This window comes from Alligator sinensis, unplaced genomic scaffold (assembly GCF_000455745.1).
Source record: "Alligator sinensis unplaced genomic scaffold, ASM45574v1 scaffold673_1, whole genome shotgun sequence".
In the NCBI taxonomy this organism is placed as follows: Eukaryota; Metazoa; Chordata; order Crocodylia; family Alligatoridae; genus Alligator; species Alligator sinensis.
In genome coordinates, this window is record NW_005842829.1 from 330,268 (window position 1) to 340,855 (window position 10,588).

Genomic DNA, 10,588 nt, shown 5'->3' on the forward strand with positions numbered 1-10,588 from the left:
CAGGTTCAGATTCACCTGGATGACCGCATGGATAATGGCTGCCTTCTTCCTGGCCCAGGCCTTTTTATCACCTCTCTGACCTCAGCAGCCCGGTCCAAACGAAGCTGCCGGTGCTGGCCACAAGCCGACTGATCTACAAAGCATCCCTGGCTACCTGGGCCCGCGCGCAGGGCCGGGTCTTTCCCCCCTGCCCAGGTGACCAGAGCATCGCCTCCCAGGCGCCAGGCTTTTGTCATGCAGACAAGGTGGGAGATCCCTGCCCTGAGGGATTCAACAGCAGCCTCCCAGGCTGGCTGAGACAGGTCTCTGGAGAGGGGCACCGACGGGGGCATTTCTGCCACACTGGGGGCTTGACTTTTGTTGCTCTGGTGTTATTGTTATGAGAGAAACTTGGATGAATCCTGGCGCTGACACGTGCACTGCCCTGCAAACACTGCCCAGGCTGCTGTCAGCCACGATAACCCAGGTCATCTCCTCCACAGGATGGACAAGGCGAGGGGCAGCTGCTGTGCACTCGGGGGAGAGCTGGGGATCAGTCACAGGTGTCCACCGGTGCCCCACATCCAGTTTTGCTAGGCAGAGCCTCATTCAGCATCCGTGGTCCTGTGGCCAAGGCGTGCACGGCTCCTACAAGCCAGCCCTGTCTGGGAGGCGAGGTGTCCTCTCCCCCACCCCTTGCATCTGCTCTTGTAGAGCAAGTTGCAGCCGGCAGGTATCAGGAATCCAGTCACGTTGCCCATCTCGGTGCAGCTTCGGGACGTGTCTAGCAGAGATAAGGTCAGGCAAGATAAGCAGATAGACGCGCAGGCGGGGAGCCGACCTGACAGAGGGCTCGCAATTTAAAGGGCTGGCACAGATAGGCCTTAGGCCCATGCGAGACCTACAACAAGGTCATCTTGCAGGTCTTTAATCGCAGTGATTTACAGTCAGTTGTAAACACTCGGGAGACGCAAGCACGAGCTGAAACGGTGCTTGGAGCATTTGGGCAGTAAAATTCAGTAGTAAAAGTACTTACAGCTGCTTCGGCTAAATGCAATAAAGCTGTAGCAACCAGGTGCCTGGGATGCTAGCGTTAGCGAAGCCTCGTAAACCTGGAGATCCTGCTCAGACAGAATTGCAATAAGGGAGAGGAGCAGGGAAGCCAGGGGAGCGGAGCAGCAGCACCCCAGCGCCGCCGGGAGAGCACAGCAGAGCTGGGCCCTGGGCACGGCAGCCTGGCCGAGGGGACCCCGGCGCCCCAGGGAAGTGTGGCGAGGAGTTTGTAAGTCATAGCTGCCTTCTCCCTTCCTGCGTGGATGGTCTCGCTGCTGCTAACTAGGTTGCCTCTTCTGCTGCACTTTTTAGCCGCTCCTGCTTAAACCTCTTCACTCCTCACCCACAGCTCTCCTCCCCCCTCCAGCCAGACTGCTTGCATTTATACAGAGTCGTCTCGGCTGCTTTGCTTGGCCTGTGCTTGAGAAGGGCACCAGATGCCCATCCAGCAGCTCTCCCAGCTGTACAGCTGGCCCAGTAAAGGAGATTGCAAACATCCCTTGCCTCTTGGACGTTTCCTGTATTATCACGGCTACACCAGCACTTCCCAATTACACACGCTAGTGCATCACCCAATTACGCTCGCTAGAGCACCCCTGCTCCTGAGGGAGGCCAGAACCGCACGAGCCCCTTGTCACACGAAGCACCAGGAACGTGCCACAGGCCAAAGCGAGGGAGAGCCAGGGCACCCGCGCTCGTTCACCTGCAGCCTCTTCTGCCTCCCCATCTTGCTCAAGCATGGAAAAGGCGTCCGGGAAGCCTGCCGCGTCTTCGTCTCCTCTGGCTCCTGCCCACAGACCCAGGCTCCCAGAGCTGGGGACAGCACCAGGCATGGAGCCATCCGCGGCAGCATGGGACACGGCCAGAGAGGACCTCCTGCCGCCCCCTCAATCCCGGTTGTTCTTGCAGTGACATCCTTCCTCTGCCGCTCCTGGACCAAGCCCGGATGAGGCAGGAGAGGTCTGGCGGCTCCGTGCATGCCACTCTTCCGGACGCAGGGCCTCGGGGAACGCTGCCCGTCCCTGGGGGCTCCCGGGGCCCTTCCCCAACAGCATCCTGCAGAGCTTGTGCCACTACCATGCAGGGTCCCGAGGGCCAGCTGGCCCTGCCCCACCCCGCAGACTAGCGCGCTACAGGAACTCCACGCGGTTATGACCGGCCGGCGACCACGCCGGAGCTCCAGCCAGCGGGACCCTGCACATGCTGAGCAGGTACGGCTCACGCGCCAGGCTGCACCAGGATCGCGGCGCTCAGACCTTCGCAGGATTGAACCCTGCTTGAGCAGACCCAGGTTCAGCCTGATAACAGCGCCAAGTCCACCCAGAGGAAATTCGTCTCCTGTTTGGTCAAGAAGTGAAGTGGTGCATAAGAAGGTGTTTACAGGGCCTGTGCGAGTCGGCAGCTATTCGATCCGGCTTCAGATCAGGCCGCTTCAGATGCCAGGGATCAGACGGACACGGTAGTCCCGCAAGCACCCGTGTCACGAGTGTTGCCTGTCAGCAGCGAGGGGCGCAGGCCCCAGCACCCCCCTGCACCCATCTCCTCCACAGCTGGCAGGCGTCGTGGCGTCACCAGGGGCCACCACCCCTGCAGCTGTCACCCGGCTGTGGTGTAACACATACACGTGGCGGGAGTTTTGCTTTCACAAATTTGGGGTGCAGTTCCCCCCAAGCCCCTGCACCGATTTTCTTGAAACGTGGTAGGATTCATGCACGCAGCAGAGGCTACCATCCAGGCAAGTTTCATTCAAATCAGACAAAAACCAACAAGAACGTTGTAGATATTTCATTGGTTCCCCGTTATACCCTATGGGCAGATCTCCGAAGCTTTTCCAAACCGCTTTGGGAAGCCTAACGAAGCCAGCGCTTCGATCCAGACATGCTGCCTCGGACGCCGAAACATCCGAAGCACGGTCTGAAGCCTCGCACAGCCCTTGCTATTTAACAGGTGTGACATTTTCGGATGCGGCCTTTCCACACAGCGCTGCGGTAGCAAGCGACAGCCCCCCGGCTCCCGGGACTGTCACGGGGAACCTTGTCACGGGTGTCGACTCGAGCCGGATCGGTGGCCGCAGGTCCTCGGGCACCACCGAGCCACGCAGTGCAGCCCCACGCAAGGAACCGGGCTGGGCTTTTTGCAAACAGGCACTGCGGGGAGGGCGCTTCCCTCCCGGAGAAGGAAAGACGCTTCACGGCCTTTCCCCGCTCAGAGAAGGGACACACGAAACCCAGCCCTGAAGCCACCAAGGGGAAGGGGGGAGTTTCTGCCCGAGCCCTCGGTTGGGAAGGGGGCACGGCAAGCTCAGCCAGCCACGCTGCATTAAACCGAACGCTTGATCCCCGTCTCTTCTCCTTCCCGTATTTATGCCTTAAAATATCAATTAACACAAAGGAGGCATCAGCAAGCGGCGGCGGCTAGTCCTTGCATTTATATATATCCCCACTCCGGCGCAGCACGCAGCGCCGCACGCCGCCTGGTTTTTAAGCTTCTCTGAGCAGTGTAAACAAGCTGGAAGCAGCAGGATTTGCGGCTCTTCAGCCTCCTGCCTGCTGTGCCAGGCCTGGGCTCCCACTTGTCCAGTGCAAAGGAGTCCAGCTCAGAACACAACTTAAAACTATTAAAGTTAAATGCTCTTGGTTTAGAAAACAGAGAGGGTTTAACAGATGTGCTTTCTGCTTAGTGATGGTCTGTACCCTTTCAACCAAAAAACACTTTGTTCTGCCTCTCTCGCTTGCTTCGAAGTATGCGGTCGCAGCAGCTGGGCACTGCCGTAATGAGAAATTGCTTCATCAAGAAAAACTCTCAGGGAAAAGCAGAAGTGGTGTCAGGAGGGGTCTGCAGCAGCAGCTTCACTTTTGCTGAAGCACAACCCCAGGTTCGCCTTGTTAACAAAACGCCAGCGCCTCAACGAGCCGTCCACCCTGGACGGAGTTGCAAATTGCCCGAGCTCAGGGCTGTCGCAGCCCCCCACTCCTCGTATTTGTTGATTTTGCAGTTCCTTTCTTTGCAGCGCACGTTTATTGTGGCAGGTTTTTTGCTCTCTGGGTGTTTTGTGTTCTTGCACTCCTTGCACATGTGAGCCCAGAGCGTGTATCCCAGGGCAGACGGCAGCGCTGACCAGCTACAAACACTTGTGACCGGCTAAGCTGTTGTGATGATGGCCTTGTCCTCGCTTGTGCTGGTGAGGGAACAGGTGGACCAGGAAAACACCTGCAAGTCACCTATGGCTTCTGGACACAGCAAATAGACTGAACATGCAACAGTAGCTCCAGGCTGCAGCTGAGCTGAGGCAAAAGGCTTCCTCAAAAATGCCATGAGAGTTAAAAAAATAGCTCCAAATAAGCACGTCACAGATGATGCAGAGAAGGCTGGAGCATTTGATGCTTTTCTTTACCTCGGTCTTCACAAATAGGGGCAGCTACCAGACGACGAGCACAGCTGGCAGCAAAGACAGGGAAGACAGACAGCCTAGAGTAAAAGCAGGACAGGTTCAGGATTACATACAGAAGCTGGATGCTTTCAGCATGACAGGACTGGACGGGAAGCACCCGAGGAGACCGAAGGAACCGGCTGGGGTAATTTCAGAGCCACTAGCGGTCCTCAGTCAAGGCCCCAGAGGCCTGGAAAAGGGCTACCATTGCGCCCGTCTGTAGGAAAGGGAAGGAGGAGGATGCAGGGAGCTGCAGACCGGTCGGCCTCACCTCGGAGCCGGCAAGAAGCCGGAGCAGCGGCTCAGGGAGGCCGTTGGGAAGCGGCTGGAGGAGAGCGCGTGACCGGGAACAGGCAGCATGGAGTCACCGAGGCAAGTCACTGATAAAGCGCCTGGTTGTGCGGATGCGATGCACCTTCACGTTGACAAGGCTTTTGACACAACATTGTCATGGAAATACAGATGAGATCAGGGCTGTCGAACTGGCGGCCCGTGGGCCATACGCAGCCTGCAAGGGATTACGTTGCCCCCCTGCCCCCAACTCCAGCCCGGCTGCAAGAGCAGCTGGCGTCTCCAGGCCCCTCTTCTTCCCCCTGGCTTCTACTTCCTGCCCACCCCACGGCGCAGGGGCTGAGGGCGACGCTGGTCCTTGCCTTGAGGCCAGAGGGGACGGGACTAGAACCGGGGGCTCAAGCTGCAGCAGAGAACATGTGGGTGGGAGACAAGGGGGAGCTTTCTGGCTCCGAGTGGGGTTGAGCGCTGCAGCAGGCCCCTGGAGAAGCGGTGGACGGACTCCCCATCCCGGGAGATGTGCAGGAACAAGCCGCGGCCAGGCCCGTTGCACAGGGACGATCCTGCCCTGGGCAGGGGCCGCACCAGCGGTGGCCTGGCGAGGTCCCTTCCAGCCCCGCTCCCACATTATAGCACAAACTCTCCCGGCCGCGTGGAGGGGCCAGCAGCAGAGAGAGGCCCGGTCCCGGTCCCGGTCCCGGTCCCGGTCCCGGTTTTGCTGCGCATGAACACACAGTGAAGCAGCTAGAAAAGTCGCAGGCAGCTCATGAGGGAGACCCCGAAGGGCAGACCCCCACCTCCCGTTTGGGACACAGAGACCAGCGATCTAATTTTAGGGACCCCAGCACAACCACAGCCCCGTGCCCCCTCTCCTGGGCCCTGCAGAGAGAAAACTCCCACCAGGATGCTTAGAAAGTGAAATGCCAGTTTGGGGACAAGGAATTGGCAAACGTGAACACACAATTCAAGACCATCCTCCCTCGCCCCCCGCCCCTCGCACGCTCAGGGTGAATTAGGATCTTGGCCCGGGCAAACACGGAGAACCAGACACATCTAGAACAAAATAGTTTCACCTTGAAAGGAAGTGAACGGACCTGATTTAATAACGCTAATGTTTGCAGGCACCGTCCATAATGAGATGCAATAGCTCTCCGTGCCGGAAAAGCAAGACACGTCCCCTTGGCTTATCTTGTTTTGCTGAAATGCAAGTGGCATTTCTGCCGCCGAGGAGCTTGTCCTGGCACAGCAGAGCGACGCCAAACAACAGGATTCAAGTCACTCACTAGTTCTGTTACGAGTTATAATTGCACGAGCAAGGACCCCGTGCGAGCAGCTCGGGATAAGGAAGGAGAGCTGCGCGGGAGGAGGAAGGAGACCCCCAGGGTCTGCAGACAGTCGCGGAGGAGTCTCAAGCGCACGCAGCTCTGCGCCGTCGCCGCTTCTCCCTGCAGCAGGCGTGGGGGACTGAACGCACCCCGCGCCAGCTGCGCCAGGCTGCCGGGGGCTCCCCGCCAGCTCCCTGCCTCCTGCCCCAGCCACGCGTGACGGGAAGTCCTGCTCACATCTCGAGCACACAAGACACCATGTGCTGCGTCGGGCATCCGTGAGCTGCAAACCACGCGAGCGTGCAAAACCAGCAGCAGCTCCCACGTCAAGGCATGTCGAAGGGTGATGCTCTCCCCACGCAAGGGCTCAGTCAGCCCTGGCCCCTTGGGCATGTGCGTAGCGTGCCCAGAGCAGCCCGAACCAGAGACAGACGTGTGCTGCGCCCCCAGAGCCACGACGCAGCAGCCGCTGGCCGTCTTTTCCCAGACGCTGTGCTCCAGCTGATCCGCAGTCACAGGGGCCTCCGTTCCAGCCATACACAGACACGCGTGTGCATATGCACACACAGGCAATGCTGTGTGGGGCCAAGCACCACTGGGCACATTTCCGGCTGCGCATGGGGAATGCAACGCTGGGACTGGATTTGGGCTGACAGACTCGTGCATGACTAAGCCGTGTGCCAAGTGTTTGCTGTGAACGTGGATGCCGAGCTCCTCCGCCGCAGTCAGGCCCCTGCCCATCCCAGCACAGACCACAGAGCACAAGTGATGCACTGGGAGCACTGGGCTGGGCAGCCCCGGGCACGGTGCCGCGTCGGAGCCCCCAGCCCCCCGGCTCAGATGGAGCAGGTCGGCACCACGCCTCGGCCCCCCGCACCCGGCCTTGTTCCTGCTGCCGGCTGAGCCCGGGGGCCGCATACGCTGGGGGCAGACGCATGCACGTGGGCCCCTGCGCCCCCACCCCACAAGGACACCCGTGCCGCCGGACAGAGCTGCAGCCCAGGCTGTCCTCACTGCATCCGTGTCCCCCCCTCGACCCCCGCGCTTGGCTGCTCCCTCCGTGCGGGGGTCGCTGGCGGGCCTGGCCCCTCGGGGTCTCCAACAATGTGGCCTCGCTTCCTCCCTCGCACCCCTGCTCCCTGCCCTGTCCCTGTCCCTTCCTGCTCTCTAATTAGTCAGCTTCCAGCGTAGCATCCCGGGCAGCCTAGGAGCCCCAAGACCCCCGCTGGCATCCCAGTCACCAAGTCCGACACACCCCCAGCCCCGAGAGCGGGAGGGCAGGGGTCTGCCACGGACGGGCAGTGGACAAACAGCCACTTAAACCACACACATCGCGTGGTACGTGACACGAGGCTGTCCTGGACCCTCCGGCAGGCAGAGGTGAGCAGACAAGCTCCATGCACGCCTCCAGTGTCCTAGAGCAGCGCAATCGCAGTGTCACATTGCTTGCGTGGCACAGGGTGAGCGAGCGAGCGAGCGTGCTGGCCGTGGTCACCGGGCAGCTGTGCGCAGCGGAGAGCCCAGAGCCGCGGCTTTGCCCAGCACAGTCCCAGCGCGAGGGCGGCCAAGAGGCACCGGCGGGGTCACGGCACTTCCTCAATTAGAGCCGCCCTCGTCACTGGGGATGAAAGCAGCCGCAAGGACACCCACGCGAGCAGCCAGGACATTAATGAGTCGCGCCGGACAACGAGTTGGCAATTAGGATGGCATGGGGCAGGGGGGGAGGGGCACCTGCAGCAGGGACCGGCTGCTTCCCCCACCCCCAAGAAGCGAAGGCCGGGATGGGAGCAGGGCCGGGGGCGCACGGTCGCAGGCCACGCGCTGCCAGGGCTCAGCGCAACCCCAGGCCGCTTCCCAACACAGACGTCTCCCACGCACGCTGCCACGCCGCGCCGCGCCACGCCAACTCCCCGGCCAGGCCTCCAGCCCACCCACCACGCTGGAGGCAACGGGCTCGGCTCTCGTCTGTGGTGCAGACAGGCCTCTGGGGCTGCGGGTCCTGCCTGCCCTCGCCCAGGCGCCGGGGACTGCCCGCCGCGGCACTGAAAAGAGAGGGGAACCCGGCTCCCGGCGGCCTCAGGCAAGGCGGCTCCGCTCTGAGCTCGGGTCCCTGGTCCGGTTATTGCACCTGGGGCAGCCTCGTCCCTGCAGCCAAACAGCAAACGTGCAGGAGCAAAGGAAACCCAAACCCTGGGGCTCCCTTCAGAGCTGCACCCAGCCTGCTCTCGCACTCTTCACCCCATCTCGGTTCAGCGGGTCCAGCTTCGGCGGGCAGGCTCTTAGCTGCCGACTACCTGCAGCTGGGCCGCAGCCCCCCACGGCTGTTTCGCCTTACCTTGCACGGGGTCTGACTCCCCGCTTGTGGGTGGAGAGAAACCTGGGCTGGCCCGGCCTGGCCGCGGTGCCATCCTGCGCCACGGTGCAATGCTGCAGCAAGGGGAGAACGGGAATCCGGTGCAGCAGTTCTGCGATCCCGGCGCGGGCGGCAAACCTCGGGCCTCCCTGCTCTGGGCTGGAGGGGTGCAGCTGGCCCTTGGTGCCTGTCCAGACATCCTGCCACACGACGGAGAGGGAAGAGAGAAGCCCCAGACCCGCCCCTCGACGCCGGCCTGGTGCGCTGCCCGGGGCTCCAGCCGGTGGCTGCGCCCAGGGGCAGCTCGTGCTCCCTCCGACGACAACCGCCAGCCCGGAAGAGGGGGTGCAGAAGGGGCTCCCGGCAGTCAGCCCTTCCCCGAGCCGTTCCCCTGCGCAAGGGCGGGCGACGCTGCAGAGGGCCCAGCCGGACAGCGGCTCCCACGCGAGGACGGCTCGGCTGGCGGGGGCTCCTGGCAGGGGGTCGTGAGCGTGAAGCAGTGTGGAAAAAGTGACTGGGGTCTCTGACTTCATCTCCCCCCATCCCAGATCTCTGGGGTGCTGCAGGCAGCTGGGGGGCAACTGGCCAAAGCCACCGAGACAAAGCTCTCCTCCCTGCGGCCAGAACCGTGACTGCCTCGTGGCTCTCCCAGCCACAGGCCACCGCGGACGCCAGAGCCGAGCCGCCCACGCTCACCCGGATGCAAGATGACTTCTGATTTCAGATGCCCCCCAGCAATTAGATATTAGATAGACCCTGTACACGGAAATTCGTAAATGTGCAATAACTTTCCAGGGAGATAATCTAATCAGCGGAAGGTCGTCCGAAACTCATCCTCCCAGTGGCAGGGGTGGGGGCCAAACCTACACCGCTTGCTCCCCTGGCTCCTTGTCCCCCCAGGCCTGCCTGGAGCCAGGGCAGAAGGGCAGGGGAGGGAAGCAGGCTGCCGGTTCCCCCACCATCTCCCCCAACCCCCAGCCGCCTGTCCAGGCTCAGCTCCGGCTCCAACCCTGCGGCCAGGGCCAGAGCTGGGCTCGTACTCGCATCCACCCAGGCCTCACACTGCCATTTGTGTCGGCGGGGGGGGCGGGCCGCCCCGGGGCCAGGGCAGAGACACACCGCTCCCCTGGACACGGGTGCAGCACTGGAATCGGGACTTGGCGGCTCCCCTCGACGCTGCACGGCCGATGCGGTAAAGCGCCAGCACGGCGGCAGCAGACAACACGGATGCCACCGGCCACAAAGATGAGGGATGCGCCACAGAGCGCACGGACATCGCTGGCAGCGCGCTGCGCAGCAAGAGGCACGAAGCAGGGGCCGGGCTGCCCTCCCTCGGCACGAGGATGCCCTGCGCTTGCTCCTGGCAGCGAGGACGCAAGGCCCCTCTGGCAGGACGGCAGTCGACAGAGGCCAGCGTCGTAGCAGCCATGCAGGTCCGACGCCAGAGAGGGACATCGGTGTCACTACCCCTGGCCCAGCGGAGGAGGACTTTGCCCTGCTCACGTGCGGGGGCAAGACGAGGGGAGCGGGGTGATGCTTTCCTATCTTCAATGGGCTTGAAAGGCCCCTGAGCCATTAGTGACTAAGAGGATGCAGCTAGGAAACGTTGAGACATTTGCAGCTGGGAAACACGCAAAAAAGGCGGTTTCAAGGAGCCGTTAATGCACACTTTTAACGAGTCTTGGAGCAGCTGGAAAGTCCATGGCTGTCGTCTTGCTGATGTATTAAAGGGGCAAATGCAGCAGCCCAGGGAGCACGACCATGCGTCTGACGCGAGTCGCAGAGAGGCGAGCGCAGGACATGGCAGCCGGATTCACACTGACTGACACAGTCCTACGGAAAACAGGTCTGGTCACACTTGGTTTCTGAGGCTCTCGAGTGCATTGATGTGAGCAGCTGTTTGGCCAGGCCTCCGAGGCATCCAGCCAAGTCCCGCGAGACCGGGCGAGATGCCGGCAGCTCCACACAGGCAGCGCAGCCCACATTAAACGGCAAAACTGGTGAAGTGAGATGGGGAAGTCACTGCGAACAGGACCCTGCAGCGGCCTGTTCTTGAACCAATGCTATTAAACCCATCAGACCCAGGAAGCCAACCTGTGGCAAGTGTGCCATCGGTGACTTGGGAAGTCTTTGCTCATGGCATGGACATCAGGGAAA